At 41.8% G+C, this 19,748-nt stretch overlaps 1 long non-coding RNA gene across 1 annotated transcript in view; it reads right to left on the bottom strand.

The window, feature by feature from the left end:
• LOC140734325 (uncharacterized) overlaps positions 1-16,279 on the bottom strand; it is an 83,533-nt gene extending 67,254 nt beyond the window's left edge. The window contains exons 1-2 of the long non-coding RNA XR_012100518.1: positions 16,165-16,279; positions 10,989-11,085 (exon numbers count right to left, since the gene is read on the bottom strand). This is a non-coding gene — a long non-coding RNA (uncharacterized lncRNA). The remainder of the gene's footprint in view (positions 1-10,988; positions 11,086-16,164) is intronic.
• Positions 16,280-19,748: the final 3,469 nt, after the last annotated feature.

Below are 19,748 nucleotides of genomic sequence, written 5' to 3'. Positions count from 1 at the left end.
ATAGGGGAGCGGAATGCTGGCTAGAATTGATAAACAGGGTCTGTCGTATTAGAAAACCAGACTTGTACCAGCTCTGCAATATGGGAAGTTCATTTGTTCACTAATAATATCCTCAGCTGTTTCTACAACCTTTCCTGTAACTTCAGCAACGAGCACGAATGGAAAACATCAGTCACTCTTCCCGTTCAGTTGATGAGCAGTTATTGAGTCAGAATGGAAACAGGCCTTTTGGCCCAATGTCTCCAGCCCAAACATCAAGTCTCCTTCATACTGATCCTGTTTTATTCTCCCCAAATTCCCACCAGATTCCCCCAGATTCTAACCCTCATCTCTGCAGCTTACAGTGGCTAAATAACCAACCAAGCTGTAGATCTTTGGGATAAAGTCATAGAGCACTACAGTTACAGAAACAGGCCCTTCAGCCCATCTAGTCCAGGCTAAACTATCATTCTGCTTTGTCTCATCAATCTGTATGTGGACCATAGCCCTCCATACCCCTCTCATTATGTAGTTACCGAAACTTGTCTTGTGTGGGATGTGGGAGGAAACTGCAGGAACTTTGAGCATCAGTGAGAGAACATGAAAACTCCACACAGATAGTACTAAAGGTCAGGAGAAAGCCTGCTGGGTCACCTGATCAGTGAGGCAGCAGCACCATTAGCTATCCCACAATGCTGCCCATGTCTGACACTACTTGAAACATTGGAAGGAATTTATAAAATGTCTGGCATCTTTATTTAGTTCATATCCACATGAGATGACTCGAGAGGATTTGATTCACATCAAGATGAAATATTTGGAGCAGCTTCAATCCAGTTCTTGCAGTGGAAGACAATCCAAGGTTATGCACAATAATACTAAATGTCCTATCTTGTTCACTTAGCCTAAGGATAGCTCATATAGGAAATTAAAATTTTCTGTTTTATGTGGTGAGCAATGCGCTTTGGAGTTTGAATTGCATTGGTGGAGAGCCCGAGGTAGAGAGAGGGTTGTGAGGGTGATTTACATACAGGTTAACCATGCCAGTTTCTACTGAAAGAGCTGTTCAATCAGATACACTCCAACATAACTGTTTGCCTTCTAGTATTTCAGTGATATGCCAAAACAAAACTTAATAGGCTGTACAATGAGACAGTATTGCAGAATATTAATATGTAATCAGTTAATAGGGATTTTATGGAATGTTTTTAAAAGGATATAGCCAATGGCCCTTTGTTTTGATATAGTATAAATGAATTTCATGCAAATATGCCAAATGTTTTGATGTAAGTAGAGCACAGCTATATATTTTCCTACAGGTTGATAAATTCTGTTCAGGAATCGACTTTGTTTTGGTAAAGGGGCATATCTGATGGATAAAATGATTTTTTTTAATGTCCTTATCCTCAGGAAAACTCGCTGAAGGAGAAACAGGTTGAAGTGGGAATTAACAGATGTACTTGTAAGTGTGTGTGAGCATGAGAGATGAGAGTGTGTCTTTTGCTCTGTGCAGACCACACAGTAGGACTGTCAAAGCCCCAGTCAAATCATTCTTTTCAAGTAAGAAACAAGTAGACTAATCATGTTGAATATATTAACCATTGCATTTCAAAAGATAAAAGAGGACTAGAGGATTATGAGTAGTGCAGAGAGAGTCCTTAATCCTGTTTAATTAAAGTGACCTTTTCAATGTGGTGGAGTGACAGCTTCTCAGCACTGCTTCCCCTTTAAGACTGGGAATAGGGTATGGAATTTTTGTTCCAGGAATGCAAATACATTCCAACATAGTGCCCAATGGTCAGAAGGAGTAGAATGAATATATCAAGTCTAATCTTTAGGCAGGGCAAGTTGTAGAAAGAAGTAAGCTTGTTACTTTGCATGTTTCTGCAAGCCCAGGTATGTGAAGTGCTGTGGAAGTATCTCCTGCCACATATTCATGCCTAGAAGTCAAAGTCACCTTAACTCATCACGGGATTTTTTATCAAGTGTCTACAGCAGATCTCTGCAACATCTCCTAATTTGCTGCCCATCGCAGCAGCAGAGTAGTCACCAGGAACAATATTTGTGATGAAATTATTTCACCAATTTTACTTTTGGTGACCTCCTTGTTGGCTCCCCACAAGTGTCTGAACTTGTCCCCCAACTTAGTCTTCCATTAATAACCTAGATCGCGTCAGAGACAGGAAAGGTTTACAGTCCCTGAGTGTACAGGTGGATGTGATCATGAGAAGATATTGCTAATGGTGAATGCCATTTACTGGGAAGCAGATGGCGGCATAAAAAACAGAATATGCTGGATACATTTTGCAGGTCATTCGCATTCTGGGTAGAAAAGAAAGATGATGATGCTAATTTTATTGTGAAGCACTTGTTTTTCTTATGAATGGAACAAACACAGTGACAAAGAGATTGGAAGGAACGCCTACTCTTTCTAAGGCATTTGTAAATGACCGAAAGGAATCTAAGACCAGTAACATACTCCATTCTTTTGGAATCTTTGATGTTGCAAAATTATCCCAAGAACATGAACAAATAAAAACAAAATGATCCCAGAATATGGAAAGAAATATTAGGGCTGATTACCAATGTCTGGTGGAAGAGGTTGATTTTAAAGAGTTTAGTAAAGGAAGAATGAGTGTAGGAGATAATTAAAAAGGATATTCCAGAGTTGAAAGTTTGCAATTGTAGATTGATTATGTTTAAGGATAATTGTAAGGCTGGAATTTGAGGAATATAAATACCCCATGACAGGTCTGAAGAAGAGCACAGAAAGAGAGATATGACCACGGAGAGATCTGGAAACAAAGCCCAGGTGAATGATTTGCTGCTGAGATGATTCAAGGTTTGAAGTAAATTTATTATTAAAGTACATATATGTCACCATATAACAATCCTGAGATTCATTTTCTCACAGGCATACTCAGTAAGTTCAAGAACCATAATAGAGTCAATGAAAGAACACACCCATCAGGGTGGACAACCAACTAGTGTGCAAAAGACAACAAATTGCAAATACAAAAGAGAATGAATGAATGAATGAATAAATAAATAAATAAATAAATAAATAAATAGATGGATGGATAAATAAATAGATAGATAGATAGATAGATAAATCAGCAATAAATCTTGAGAACCTGAGAAAATCCTTGAAAGTGAGTCCATAGGTTGTGACAACATGGGGTAAGTGATGTTGAGTGAAATCATCCCCATTGATTGAACAGCCTGATGGTTGAGGGGTAATAACTGTTCCTGACTCTGGCAGTGTGAGTCCTGAGGCTCCTGTACCATCTTACTGATCTTACTGATGGCAACAGTGAGAAAGGAGCATGACCTGGGTAGTGGGGTCCCTGATGAAGGAAGCTGCTTTCCTGCAACAGCACTCCAAGGAAATGTGCTCAATGGTGAGTAGGGCTTTATCCACAATGGACTGCACTGCATCCATGACTTATTGTTGGATTTTCCATTCAAGAGTATTGGTGTTTCCATACCAGGCTGTGATGCAGCCAGTCAATATATTCTCTACCACACATCTCTAGAAGTTTGTCAAAGTTTTGGATGTCATGCTGACTTTGCAAACTACTAAGGAAGTATTATGGTATTTCTATACAATACAGAGAGACAATGGTGGTATTCCCAGCAGATGGAGGTTCTCACCTTTTCCAAAAGGGCAAATATTCCTGTCCAAGTGCAGGGTGAGCTGCCTCAATGCAATCGCACAATTGCACTCACATCTACTGTGATGAAGTTCCTTGAGAGGTTGGTCATGGCCAGAATCAACTCCTGCCTAAGCAAGGACCTGAACCCACTGCAATTCGCCTAACACCACAATAGGTCTCCAGCGGTTGCATTCTCTGCTCTTCCTTGGATCACCTGGACAATAGCAGTACCTACATGAGGCAGCTGTTTGTTGATTATAGCTCAGCATTCAACACCATTACACCCTCCGTACTAATCAACAAGCTCCAAAACCTGGGCCTCTGTACCTCCATCTGCAAAAGGATTCTTGAATTCCTTGCTGGGAGACCACAATCAGTTACAGATTGGAAACAACATCTCCTCCTGGGTGACAATCAACACTGGCACACCTTAAGGTTGTGTGCTTAACAGATAGCTCTACTCTTTCTACACCAATGACTGTGTGGCTAAGCACAGCTCAAACACCATCTATAAATTTGCCAATGACACAACTATTGTTGGCAGAATTTCAGATGGTGACAAAGAAGTGTACGGGAGAGAGAAAATCAGCTGGTTGAATGGTGTTGTGACAACAACCTGGCACTGAATGTCAGTAAGTCCAAGGAATTGATTTTACACTTCAGGATTGGTAATTCTAGGAAACACACATCGAGGGATCAGCAGGAGAAAAGTTCAGCAGTTTCAAGTTCCTGGGTGTCAGATCTCTGAAGACCTATCCTGGGCCAAACATATTGGTGTGATTAGAAAAAGGCACAACAGCAGCTATATTTCATTAAGAGTTTGAGGAGACTTGGTATAACACAGATGTACTGTAAAGAGCACTCTAACTGGTTGCATCACTGTCTGGTGTGGAGGGACCACTGCACAGGATTGGAAGAAGCTGCAGAAAGTTGTAAACTCAGCCAGCTCCATCATGGAAGTGCCTCCCCAGTATCGAGGACATCTTCAAAAGGTGATGCTTCATCCACCATTAAGAATCCCATCACCCAGGGCTTGCCCTCTTCTCATTGCCGCTATCAAGGAAAAGATACAGGAACCTGAAGACTAAAGTCTTGAGGAATGACTTCTTTCTCTCTGTCATCAGATTTCTGAAATGACAATGAATCCATGTACACTACCTCAATTTTTATAAAGTAATCCTTTATCTAAATGTTCCCATGATCAGTGCAACTACCGATGACAGCAGGGGAATATTTCACTTTCTCATCATGCAAACTGCTTGGTCCAAGCAAGTGTATGTACTGTTATGTCCTGTATATTCTTCAGCGAGCAGTTACTAGTCTGACAAGTTATCTCATGACTCTTTGACAAGTTATAAGGTGAGAGATCGAGCCTATTATATTCATTAAAGAAGAACAAGGTGTCAACTTGCTCCAAAGAAGGAGAAAATAGAAAAGCTGAGCATGAAAAAGTGTAATTGATCCCAAAGTAGAACATTTCACCTTGTGTCAGTGGGAAGCTTTTCAGATCGCAGAAGTTCCCACCATAACCTCTAGCTCTGTTCAAATATTGAAGTGGTGTTGGATTACAAAGAGTGGACTCCTGGTAACTACAGTATAACTAATCAGCATAATATCAGTAGTTTTGAAACATTTAATGGTAGTAATATAGGACAAAATTAATTGATTCTTTGAAAAATGGGAGTTAATAATTTAAACTGGCATGCTGAAGGCTAATTGTACTCGGTCTAACATGACTGATACCTTCACTGAAGCTAATAAAGGATTATGCAATTGGTGTTGTACATATTGATTTTCAAAAGTAATGTGATGAAATATAAGATTATAGATTTGTTAACAAAATTGAAGTCCGTAGAATCAAAAGTGCAATGACTTGAGGAATAGGAAGTTGGCTACAAGTCAGAAAGTGTTCAGTAATGGTGAACAGGTAGTTTTCAGACTGAAGAGATATATTCAGTGGTATATGTCTATACTATTTTTAATGTAGCTTAATAACCTTAAATAGGGCACTCAGTCCATAGATTGAACATTATCAAGTGATAGAGGTAATAAATATAGTAAATATCAGATGGACATACATGGGTTTGTGAAATGTGAAGAAATTGGGTTGAAATTCAGTACAAAGAAATATGATTTGTTGGGTGATTAAACATGAAATAAGAGATATTAAACCATATAAAAATAGAATCCGGCACACTAATATAATGTTGAGCATGTAGGCAAGTTGTAGGTACTAATTAGAAGACATATGGAATTCTTAACTTTATAAATAACCATGTATTTTTCCAAAACTAGAAGAATTTTGCTAAAGCAGAACATACTGGCTAGGGTCAGGCATGAGGATTGTGAGCAACACTGACCAGCAAGAAAGATGTCAAGGCTTTGGTGAGCATATCAACATTTATTGGAATGGCACAAAAATGAAAGAACTGTGACTTAAGTGATGCAAGAGAACAAGTTTAATTCTCTGTGGAGCAAAGAAGCAGAACAAAAATGATAGAGATATTTGTAATTATGCATGTCTTTGTTATAATAAGCAGAGTTTTCTGTTGCAGAAAGACACTTAGCCAAACGCCAGAGATTTGAGTAATTGCCAAGAGTAGTAGCATCACAAGTTGCCATAGTGTGGCATGCACCACTTGAAAGGCTACTTATGGCCTTATTCCACAAATGGAATGATGAGTTCAAAAGGGAGCTGGATAATTACTTGGAGGAAAAAATGCATAGGATCTATTGTCAATTATTCAATAAAGTAATCACATTTTCCACAGCTATGGCTCCACCTCAAGCAAGTATCTGCACTTACTTCTTTTGCTTTGCAAGTCAACAATACTAGACCATAACCCTTCACTTTGAAATGCAGGAACCAGTGAGTTACTATCACAATGTACAATATGCAATGGAAGTATCTCAGGCTGACGAACTATGCAGAGCAGGTAACTAAGCAGTATTCTGTGCTATTCTTTCTACCTTCTAGAAATAATTTGTCTATGATAGTAAGAGCAAAACTTGCATTTCTACATCCCTTCCAGATAGATCAAACTGAATCATCGTTCGCTGGTGACACAACAGTGGTTGGCCTTATCAACAACAATGAGGCGGCATACAGAGAGGAGGTAGAGTGGCTGGTAGAATGTTGCGAGCTCAACAACTTGAGTCTCAATGTGAACAAGACCAAAGAGATGATCGTGGACTTTAGGAAGATGCAGGTTGACCGCTCCTCACTGCACATGAATGGCTCCTCCATGGAGAGAATTAGGAGCACCACCCTTATGGGGGTGCACATAACAGATGATCTCATCTGGTCCCTCAACACCACCTCTTTGGTGAAGAAAGCACAGCAGTGTCTCTGCTTCCTGAGGAGATTGAGGTGAATGAGGCACCCTCCGTTCTAACCAATTTTTACAGGAGCACCACCAAGAGTGCCCTGACCAACTGTATCATCATTTGGGATTGCAAGGCATCTGACCATAAGTCATTACAAAAGATTATGAGGACTGCTGAGAGGATCATTGTGGTCTCCCACCCATCAGAGATACTTACAAAGGGCCTGTGGTGAACTAGATATACCTGTCTGACTGCTCCTGTGGCTCCTCCCAAGACCCTGCTGACTACCCCTGTGGCTCCTCCCACAGACCCCTGTATAAAGGCGACTGTGGCCTGCTGCTCTCCCTCATTTCCCCAGGATGTAGTGTTCTTCAGTCAATAAAAGCCGATATCTCACTTCCTAAGTCTCGGCGTGAGTTATTGATGGTGCATCAGGGCCTAAGCATCGTCAATGATCTGACCCAATCTCTGACCTACTCTCATCAGGCAGGAGGTACCATAGCATTATGAGAAGAATTGTTAGGATGGAAAACAGCTTTGTCCCCCAGGCTCTAAGACTATTGAACTCCCTGCCTCCACCCAGGTCTCATCACTTATGAAGTGTCAGTAATGTTATACTGTTTACTTTTTAACTTGTGTCATAATGCACCTTATTATTTGTTAATTTATTTGTGGTAATATTACTTTGTATTATGTATGTGAATTACAGTATACCATGTTGTGCACCTTGGTCCGGAGGAATGTTGTTTCCTTTGGTAGTATACATGTGTATGGTTAAATAACAATAAACTTAAACTTAAACATGAAGTGCCCAAGGCTATTAACAGCAGTAAACAGCAAGCAGAACTGTTGCAGAAACAAAGAAAGAGACATTAAGATAATTGGCAAAAACTTTTTGTTCAAAGAAGTAGGAATTTATAATGAATGCTTCAAAGGTGTAGAGAGAGCTGCAGAGATTTAAGGACGATGATGTCTTTAAAACCTATGAGTGGTGGGAGAAGGAGCCATTATATGTCAGTAGTCAGATGCTAATTGTTGAACAGATGGTGTAAGTTAAGATACAACAGCAATTGGGATAACTTATGTTTCTCAATGGCTTAAAATGGGAGGCTGGCCTGGGGAGCTTTGAATTAGCTGAGACTGAAAGTAACCAAAGCCTTTAGTTAATTACGTGTCAGGGAAGGAAGTGGTTACACCTTAGCAGGCGTTAGAGGAACCCCACTGCAAATTTGCCATTACTGTATTGGGATAGTACATTTCAGTTTCTTTGTCTTTATCCCAAGATTCAACTAGAAATAACAAATACAAAATGGATACATTGTAAACCTGCCCTATTGTATTTTTAGGAAATTAAGGGGCAGAAATGGTCAAGAATGTTCTGCTAGAGAATCCTGGGACCCTGGAATAAAGGCCTTTGTTATCTTGTTTTTGACTAGATCTGATGCCCAACATCACACAGAAAATGCTGGAAGAATTCAGCAGGTCAGGCAGCACCTATGGGACTGAATAAACAGTCGATGTTTCAGGCTGGGACCCTTCATCAGGACCGGAAAGGGAAGGGGGAAGATGCCAGAATAAGAAGGTGGGGGAGGGGAAGAATGATGAGCTAGAAGGTGATACGTGAAGGCAGGTGGGTGCGGGAGGAGGTGGATGAAGTAAGAAGCTGGGAATTGATAGTGCAAACAGCAAAGGGCTAGAAACAAAGGAATCAGATATGAGAGGAGAGTGGATCATGGGAGGAAGGGAGGGAGGAGAGGCACCAGAGGGAGGTGAGAGGCAGGTGAGAAGCCAGAGTGGGGAAAGGAGAGGGAAAATAAATAAGTTGGAGAAATCAATGCTCATGCCATCAGGTTGGAGGCTACCAAGACAGAATATGAGGTGTTGCTCCTCCAGCCTGAGAGTGGCCTCATCGTGACAGAAGTGGACGTGTCATCATGGAATGGAAATAGGAATCTAGGAAATAGGAAAATAGGAATGGGCTGGTGCCACTTGCAGGGATAAGGGCCAGGAGAGAGATTAGTGGGGAGGGATGAATGGGTAAGGGAATCACAGAGGGTGCAATCTCTGTGGAAAGAGGAGAGTTGAGGGAGGTAGAATTGTGTTCGCTGGTAGTAAGCTGCAGAGGATGATGTGTTGGATATGGAAATTCATGGGGTAATAGGGAAGGACAAAAGAAAGGCGGTGGAAAAATGGGGTGAGTACAGATGTTTTGGAAATGGAGGAGATACAGGTGAGGGCAGCAGAAAAGGTGGAGGAAAGGAACCCCGGTTTTTAAAGAAGAAGGATATCTCTAATATCCTGGAAAGTAAAGCCTCATACTGGAAACAGATACGGTGGAGATGAAGGAACTGAGGAAAGAGAATGGTATTTTTACAAAAGACGGTAGGAGGAGGTATAGTCAAGATAACCATGGGAATTGGTTGGTTTATAAAAGGTATTGGTAGACTGTTGGTCTCCAGTGATGGAGAAAGGGGAGAGAGTTGTCAGAAATGGATAAAATGAATTTTAAGGCTGTGTGAAAGTTGGAGGCAATGTTGATAAAAATCGATCAGCTCAGCATGGGTGCATGAATTCGCACCAATGCAGTCGTCAATGTAGCACAGAAAGAGTTGGGGAGCATTTCCAGGAACATAGTATAGTCCACATAGCCAACGAAAACGGAGGCATAGCTGGGGCCTACACTTCCAGATGAGGCAGACTTCACCTGTGAATCTGTTGGAGTCATCTGATGCGGCGTTCTCTACATTGATGAGACCCAATGTAGACTGGAGCATCTCAACTCCACCTCCAAAAAGTGGAACTTCTCATTGACCAACCACTTCAGTTCCTATCCCCATTCCCATTCAGACATGTCAGTCCATGGCCTCCTCTTCTACCATAATAATGCCACTCTCAGATTCCATCTAGGTTACCTCCAACCTGATGATATGAACACTGATTTGTCCAAACTATGGTAATTTTTCCCCGCTCCATTCCTTCTCCTTTATTTCTCCACTCTGGTCTCTCACTCCTTCTCCTCATCTACCTATCACCTCCCTCTCCTTCCCTTTCTCCCATAATCCACTCAGATTCCTTCTTCTCCAGCCTTTTCTTCTACAAGTTTCTTACTTCATTCCCCTTCCCGCAGCTACCTGGCTTCACCTCTCACCTTCCTGCTAGTCCTCTTTCCCCTCCCCCTCATTCATATTTTGACATCTTTTCCAGTCCTGATGAGGGTCTCAGCCAAAATGTCAGCTGTTTGTTCATTTCCGCAGATGCTGCCCGACCTGCTGAGTTTCTCCATCATTTTGTGTGTTGCTCTGCATTTCCAGCATCTGTATTGCTCTGCATTTCCAGGATTTCTTGTATTTCTGAAACCCAGCATTCAGTGTTTGGCATAGAATGGCTGAGCTTTTCGAGGTCTCATGCTCTCCCTATCAGAAGGAATTTTTCTTTTAACACTAAGATTATTTTAGAGAGCACTGCCTCAATTTATCTTTAACCTGCAGAATGCCACAAACAGTGTATGTGTCAAACACCATGGTAGGCGAACTGGCTTTCTCATTCATGGAATATAAATGATATTCCTCAATTGTCACTCAAGTACCTTCTATTCTTTTTTTTTGGGACACATTGACCTTACAACTCTTGGTGACATTTTAAGGAGCTAGTTTTCCTTTAAACTTTAACACAGCCTTGATAAATGTCAAAGAATGACAGATTCTGCAATAGTTTATTCTGAGTTAATTCAATTCAGCCTCCCTCTTTAACCAGGGCTTGGGCCTGTCAATTAAGCATGTTAACCATTTGTCTTAAGAGAATGAAATCAAGAAGAGAGGCTTGGTGGGAACCTGGATCCCCACAGCGACAATGGCAAGCTGGTCAATGGAATCAGCCCTCATAAGGCAGGGGCTGCCCATTGACAATACATCTGTTAGCTGAAGGGTCAGTGCATCTGTTTTCACTTCCTGTGTTTACTCCAAGCATTTATCCTTCCCAGAGTTCTCAGGGGCCCCTTACTAGTTCTCCTCCCATTTCTTTCCATACCTGCTGTTGTCATGGTGGATTAGCAGTCTCTTTCTCCCATTTTCCATGGTCTCTGCCCTTGTTGCTGGCCACCTGTTACTCTAGATACTCAGGTTACCTGAAAAAAAAACAAGCAGTTGACATAAAGACTAAGTCCCCACACAGATAAAGAAAGACGTTTAGATAAGAATGTTTAGGGCTGCCTGAGCCTCTTAGCATGCCAAATCTTTCTTGGTATTTAAAATACATCATTCTCAATTTCAATCCTGTGGTATCATGTGTGCGTTCCCAAGTTTTCTCCTTGCCTTTCCCAAAGAAGCTGGCTCTTGCTAAGTTACAATTTCACAGGAGTCGGATTTCCTTTAGAATCTCACCCAAACCGTCATTCCTTATGCCTGAGCCTAATTAAAGCCTGCTTGTGCTCAGCTTGTGGGGGGGGGGGGGGGTGTGGAGAGGTGGAAGCAGTACAGCCAATTTTAATGAAATCTGCAGTCTACATACATGCCCAGATGCACACTAACCGTGGAGGCTGCTGATGTTGATCACAAGGGGGAGCTCCAATGATCTATAGACACATAAAGCTGGATCTCTTGTGGCTCCATTTGATCTGACATGTTTTACCTCAGAGATATTGAAGTCAATTTTAGCAGCCCCATGGCCTCTGATCAGCTAACTGAGTACAGACCAGGAACAAACCTGGAACTCCAGAGAGCAAGGGAGAAACTGCAGGACTAAGTTTCTAAAACATGTGCTACAACTTCTTCCAGGACTAATTTTTAATCTTGCAAGTGTTTGTGCATTGCATCTGACCATCCCATGTATTCACCCAATACGCACTCTGATTTCACTCCAGTCAATTCCGTGCATCCAAAATAAAGTTAAATTCCATTTCCTAAATGGAGGAGAGGGGTGGGGGGAGATAGTTTAATGCTTTGCTTCTGAATCTGGTTTAAAATGTTGAATTTGTGTTGATTCACATTTTCCTCAAACCTTAACAAAGTGAAAATATCTGTGTTACTTCATTATTAGAGTTTTACAAACAATTTATTTCTAGTTTTTTTTTTATCCTCCCCCGAAAGCACTGTAGTGCTCAAGGAGCATTTGTTCCATGTAATGAGGAGTCATCTGGAATTAGAATAACAACATTCTCCAAATTTCCCAATGTTGCCTCAGCACTAATTACTAAACTTATCAGAATCAAAATGAAAATGAGAAACAGGTTTAATATCACTAACTGTCATGAAATTTGCTGACTACAATATCTCCATTATAATGTTGTCACCCATCCTTTATTAACTCAGCATTGCTTCTAGTCTGATCCTCAGCTGGGCCACAATTAATGAAAGGTAAATCAAGTCTCGAGTGGAGCTCTGGTGGAGTTCTGGTTGCCAGTATTGTCATCGGCTTATTTACTAAGCAGTGAATGCTAGATAAAGGTTGCAAAAATTTGATGAAATGATTAGCTTCTCCGATGGATGGATGTTGGTCTCAAGCTGTTTTTCTTCTCAGAGCCTGTTTGAACTGTAAGAGCTGTCGCCACTCTCAACTTGTGTCTGACACTGCACATCACTGATCTTTAGAATAATAAATACTTACTGTGAGCAGACTGTATGCTTCAGGATAAACACTGAAATGGACAGCAAGATACACATACCCATGTGCAATTCTGTGTGAGGTTTCCAAAACCATAGGCGGGTTGTCCTGGAAGACAGCTACCAGCCATCAAACGAGTCTTTGCTTCTGTGAAGCAGCAGGAAGGAGTCTAGATGTTCCAGTTTTCAGCTCTGGTAATTCAATTTGCAGTTGGCCAGAAGTTAAATACATACACTCTGCCATTGGCCGGCTACTTCAAAGCAGTCACGTAGTGTCCAAAACAGCATGAGAATTTTGGGCAGACCTACTTACTAGAACTACTTGCCAGAGCAAAGGATATTTCCTTCCACGTTGTAATCATCATAATCCATCGTCTAACCCCACCCAGCCCAGAAGCACCTTTATATTTCTTGATTATAATTACATGAGGAAAAACTTAGGTAGATTTGAAATCAAGAGAGCCTAAATGGATAAAATTCAGTTCCTATTTAAAACAAGCCAAGAAAAATCAGTCTTGCTGTGTGGAGTGGCAGCATAATGCACAGATTCAAAACTACATCAGACTTTATTTTAAATGTACTTTTTTTTCCCCAGGTACAAATGTAAAGAGGTAAAGAGCAGAGTGGGTTGGTGAGTAGGTTTCCAAGGAAATGCCAGATCATGTAAATGTATTGGGAATGAGAAAGGAATTGCCTGATTCAGCCAAGATCACAATTGCCTAAATGGAGGAAAGGGGTGGGGGGAGATAATTTCCTAGTTAGTTTTACCCTCTGGTAGGATATTGCATATGTGCATTATGGACATGCGATCCAAAATAAGTTTGGGGGTGGGGGTGGGGGTGGGGGTGGGCAACCAGGAACTGCATCCAGCTGCTCAACACACACACCAGAAGTGAAGTCCAAATCAATGGGTGGGAAGTAGATGACTTCCCCATCAACACGCACAAAATGTTGGAAGACCTCAGCAGAACAGGCAGCATCTATGGCGGGAACTAAACAGTCGATGTTTCAGGCCTGTCCCTTTCACCAGGACTGGAAAGCAACTGGGCAGAAGCCAGAATAAAAAGGTGTGGGGAGGGGTAGGAGCACAGCATGGCAGATGATAGGTGAATCCAGATGAAGAAGAATGTAGGTGGGTAAGGGTGGGGGTGGTGCGAAAGAGAATGACGCGAGAAGCAGGGCGATGATAGATGGAAGTGGTAAAGGGATGAAGAAGGAGGAATCTGATAGGACAGGACAGTAGGCCATGGAATAAAGGGAATGAGGTGGGGTACCAGAGAAAGTTGATAGGTAGCTCATGAGGATGGGGCAGTGGAAGCGAAGGGGTGGAAGGGTACCATAGTGAGGGGAAACAAAAGGCAGTTGGGGAGGGTTTGTAAAAGGGGCCTGGTTTCCCATAAAGCTTGGAGTAAAGTAAGATTGCTCAGTCTCCCCTGTCTTGTTTGTGTAATGAACACTTTGCTGAATCGATCAGTAAGGGATGATGTTGATGCCAGCAGTCATGCCACTTTGATCAAAGGCCTCCCTGTACATGGAAGACATCCACTGGATCTAAGATCATAGCTCAGATTGATCAGCAACTGCAACCAGTTTAGAGTTGGCATCAGTGACCAGAATCAACCACAGGAAGAACGAGACAAGGATCTTCAGCAACTGGCCTGATTAATGCATCATCTGCTTCACTGCCAAGAGTGTTCTGGTTAGTGGGCCAAGACATGTAACACGTGGACTGCAGCAGAGAGGCAAGGCTAAAAGATTGTCTCTGATTGTGTCTTTTGTTTTGCATTAAGGTCTGGTTCTTGCATAGTCTTTTTTTCTCTCTATCGTTTAAGCTTAATTTATGTTTAATTTATCCTCTCTGTGTTGCGCGATGCTACTGCAAGCAGGTTTTTCAGTGTACTTCTACCTCACAATACTTGCACACGTGACTTTAAACTCGACTTGACTTGAAAGCAGGGACTGTGGGAGCGTCGGTCTCTCTGGCTGAATGGCAAGAACCCGGTCATCAAGTGCAAGGTGCTCGAGAGGCTGCTGTACTTGGCACAGTGTGGTGCATACCCAGCCCCTCCAGCGGATGCAGCTGAGCTACCTGCCCTTTGTGAAGAGTCCTTTCAGGGAAACACCTTTTACCACAAGTTCATCAGACAGTGGTCATCATGAAACATCCTATAGACACCCATGAAGAAGCACACAATGGATCCCCAACCAGTTGCCCAAACCATTTGAGAGAATGACTTATCCCTAGAACTCACCAACTAGCATCAAGACCTCACTTGCCTAAGAGTGATATGGTCCCTCCCCATCATGGTCCTGCAAAGTTGGAGTCTCACCTCCAAAGCACAATGCCTCAGGTCTGATGCAATTAGGATGAGATGAGTACCAACCTCTTGGCAGTGCAGTTGAAAGAAGCTCTGGAAAAGGAGCCATGGGTCCTTATGGTGGTTCATCCTGAGCAGCTGTGTAACAGACAATCATCAGCTCAATAACAGATGGTCTGCCTGAAACGTATTGGTCTTCCAGAACATCGAAATGTCTGACAGGGAATGCTGCCGACTGGACATTCCATTCTGCAGGATTACATGCTAAGAGATGCATTAAAGCTTGCAGCAGGCTTTGTAGGGAAGAAACAAGTCTAAGGTCCTTCTGCCACTAGACATTGAGGGCCTCATGTAAAGGCCTTTTAAACATTTGAAATTTGTATCATTCCAGGAGGTCGTGAGTGGCAAAGGAGCCTTATGCACAGAACGTGCTGACACTACAAATGTAGAGAATTGATAACGCTATGAATGTAAAGAAAACAACCTTTTTTTTGTTGTTCTTGTAACGTTTATCTTTGAAATTAAAACAAAATAAAAATAGGAATTACCTGATCAGACGGTATGACTGGCCACCTACGTTGAAACCCACTTGAAACCTGGCTTGTAGACCAACAATTTTGCAAATATAATTTTCACCTTCTACTGCTCTATTCATGCTGAAAAATTGTGTGCAATGGAAATAAAAATAACCCTATGGTCTATTAGTCTACGAACTGGTTAGTACCAACACTTTGAAACATAGCCTGGATCTCCTGAGGGTTTCTGCATCTTGATCAATCATTCCTTCAATACAGTACCTTGGTTCAACAAGAATGAACTGGGTTCTGTGACAGGCCCACTTCTAAATTTAACTTTGTGTTTAGATTGCTGGTATTTTGGTTGGAGGGCAAATTAATGTGGGGTAAAATTAGTAAAAACAAGGTTAAATAAAAGGTTTCAAAAGTTTCATGATCAAGATTCATAATGGACAGCCAATTCTGGTGCAGAAAAGGGGTTATCTGACTCACACAGAATTAAGATCTATGTTCTGCAGTAGTCCAGTGTTGGTGTGCACGTACTGGCTAGACAACTGATGATTGCATTGCTGCAGAATTTGACATTACTTCCACCCAGGACAAACAATTTAACTTGGCTCATTTGTAGGTACTCTTATCTCTGGGTCAGAAGAGACGGGTTAAAGTTCTATACAAATACTTCTGTACAATAGCATAATCAAAGTTACCAGCACAATGAGATCACAAGAGGTTTTATCCTTCAGGTTATTCTTTTGTCTAGGGTTCAATTTACCTGTTCCCTTGAAGACAAAGGTCCTGTGCCACTCTTTGTAGAGAAAGAGATTGTCTTTATGTTCTAATTCTCCTTCACAAAAAGCATACAAGTTAGCCCTACATTTCATTTTTATTTTGTGTTGTTACTTGCTTCACAAGCCTGCAGCTAATAATAGTTGTGGCAATCCAAAAATAATTTGCCGTGTGAAATGCTTTGAGACATGTTGACAAAGTGATAAGGTGTTATAATAATACAACTTACTTGTTCTCAATTTAACTATATTAGGAAAGCATTTTAAGAGAACATCACCTCAATAAATGATTAGAAGTGTCACATTACTAACAAAGAAAGACATCACACTGTCTTGTGACAGGGATTGAGTAAGGCTTGCCTCCTCCAATGCAAAACTGACTGCTTCCTGTATACAATATTGTGATGGATGTTGAGCACAATTACTTTCTGAGTAACCTGTTAACGTTAATGTAAGTGTTTGTGACACTTATCAGCTGTGGAAAGCTGCATCTTCAAAGAAGTAGGAACTACTCATCAAACTCCTCTGTCTGATGTAAATCTCATCTTATCTCAACTTTCTAACAGACAGCATCTGTGGGAAAAAAATCTGGTTTATGTTAAGTTTTGCAGTTTAAAGGAGGAACAAAGTGCTAGAGAGCACATAAATAAAACAGGATGCAAGGATGCTAAAATACTTAGCAATGAATTACAGTATTTCATTGAGAGAATTAAAACTGTCCAAATGCCATAGCCAACCTATATATCATATTGCATCTGGATCAGAGGAACAAGGATCAGAGGAACTTCTGAGAAGTGAAATCAGGAGAATTCCACTGCACTTAGTCATCATCACATGGTCTGCTCATGTTGTTGTACGGCTCCCGTTGGTGCGTCTTCCCTTTACTCTCTTCTCCTCGTTCCTAAAAGTACTGCCTCCTGCTGTGGTACACACTTCTGTGGAGTGTTTCCAGCACTTGTTTTTGTTTCCACAGCACTTGTTGTACATCACCCAAACACCACTTGGTGCTGGCTGCTTATTTGATTTTAGGCAGCGTCGTTCAAATCCATTTTCTGTCCTAATCTACATTCACAGATAAATTTCTTCCAGCTGAGCTACTGGACAGCAATCAAAAGCAAAAAATAAAATTAAATTAAAAAACAAAATATATATATACCTCTCTCAAATGTTTCCTCGTCTCCCTGTGCTCCAGGGACATGACGGCATATTGTATTGATTCTTCTACTACAGTCCCAACTGAGACCAGCTGACGCAGTGGGAGTCATGAAACAGGAACCTTTTGATCTGTATAGCTCATCTGGTCGTTAGCTTAATCAGTGAACAGATTTTCTTTAAAATGCTTCTCAAGTTAAACTGTCAACAATTTTCTTTCAAAATCAGGCTCAATGCATACTTATGTGCAAGGAATAGTGATTCCGAGTATTTCAGTAGGTTTTCTGGAGACTGTGTGGCAGGGGAAGGAAGGGTTCTCTGTTGATACACAAGATGGAATGAGAAGTGGAAGATTAACGGGACCCTTTCACCTTTATAAATGCCAATCTGTTTATTTCTTGTTCAAACAGCCCAATGAAAACAGTTCATTATTCACAATCTAGTGGTGTCTAGTCGGGCTAAATGCCATGCCACAAGTCTTTTAAGGAGTTCTAACCCATCCTGTTATTCTAAACATAAGTTATGGATCAGTGCAAGTTCATCATTAGGCCTGTTTCTTTTTGACTTCTATTTACTTTCTTTCACTCCAATGAATAAAATGGCCTCTCAGTTATTAACAGGATTTATGCCTATATGTTCAGCACTCTCTGATCAACAACTGAACTATTGCTCAGTGCAAAATGAGGGAAGACGAAGAAGTTAAATCATATAAACAGAGCTATGAAAGAAATTAAAGGCATATTTCCTGTATACCCCATGGTTCCTCCCTAAGTCTCTACATTCTTATGCCACAGTAGAGATGCAGAGGGAGAGAGAGTTTAAAAGAAGCATGCGGCCCAGCTGGCATATTTTGTAAGCCACAGTTCCTGAACAGACATTGGATCGTGCAGAGGGAGAGTTTAAAAGAAGTGAGCAGGGGCAGTCGGCACATTTTTCACACCACAATCAGGCATGTGGCAAGGACCAGTAAAAAGAAATTAGATTCAAACAGATCAGCCATTGTGGGAGTGGCCATTTTGAGAGTGGGCCAGGGTCAGAGTGGGCAGTTGAGGCTTTGGCTCATCAAGGTTTCAGCTGGAGGTGGATTTATTTTGTTATTTTTTTCTTTCTTTCCTGTTGCTCATATTGAGTAGTGGGGATGCCAGGCAGGGGAGTGGAATGCTCATCTAGCAGATGTGGAAGGCAGGGAGACAACCAGTGTCCCTGATGACTACACCTACAAGAAGCACATCCAGCTACCGTGTTAAGGAGCTGGTACTGGATGAACTCTGGATCATTCTGGAGGCTGAGGGGTTGACAGGGAGGCAGTTACACCCAAGGTGCAGGACACAGGTAACCGGGTGACCGTCAGGAGAGGAAAAAGGGAGAGGCAGCCAGTGCAGATATACCAGTTTGGAATACTGCTGAGGGCAATGGCCTAGTAGAGGGAAGACACAACAGTCAGGTATCTGGCACTGTGGCTGAGAGGGAAGTGGGGAGAAGAGCAAGCTGTAGTGATAGGTGACTCAGTGGATAGGGGAACAGAAAGGAGGTTCTGTGGGCATGAATGAGATACCTGGAAGGTACGTTGCCTCCTGGGTAGCAGAGTCATGGGCATTTCAGATCGAGTCCATGTGAGAGGGTGAGCAACCAGAGGTCATCATCCACATCGATATCAATGACAGGGGTAGGAGGTCCTGCAAAGAGGGTTCATGGAGTTCAGTGCCAAGTTAAAGGACTGGACTTCCATGGTTATGATCTCAGTATTGCTACCCATCCCACATGTTACTGAGGCCAAAAATAAGAAGATCATACAATTTAACACGTGGCTAAGGAGGTGGTGCAAGAGGGAGGGTTTCAGAGAGCTCTCTTCCGGGTTAGGTGGGACCTAAACAGAAGGGCTAGCTGAACCTGAACAGGCAGGAGACTAATATTCTAGCAGCAATGTTTGCTAATGCGGCAGAGTGTGTGTGTGTGTGGGGGGGGGGGTGGGGGGGGTGTTAAACAAGAGTTGCAGGGGATGAGAACCAGAGTACCAGAACAGATAAGGAGTGGTTGTGGAGAAAGATGTTGTTAAACCTACATACAAAGTCAGGGATCAAAAGGCCGAGCGTGGAGGGATTAATGTTCCGAGCTGCATATATTTCAATGCAAGGAATAGGAAAGGCAGATGAGTTCAGGGCATGGGTCAGCACATGGAATTATGACACTGGAGTCATTAGTGGGACGTGGTTGCTGGACAGGCACCTCAGTATTCTGGGGTTCCATTGTTTTAAACATGATAGAGCAAGAGTGATTAACAGGGGAGGAGTGGCATTGTCTAATACAATTTACTAACTTACTTCCCAGTCAGGGAAAATATTACGGCAGTGCGCAGACAGAACTGACTGAACAGCTCATCTAGTAATGCTTTATATTTAGAACAGAAGAATAAGAAATG

Source organism: Hemitrygon akajei, chromosome 10 (genome assembly GCF_048418815.1).
Source record: "Hemitrygon akajei chromosome 10, sHemAka1.3, whole genome shotgun sequence".
NCBI lineage: Eukaryota > Metazoa > Chordata > Chondrichthyes > Myliobatiformes > Dasyatidae > Hemitrygon > Hemitrygon akajei.
Note: the sequence above shows the minus strand (reverse complement) of the source record. Positions and strands in the feature narration are given on the sequence as shown.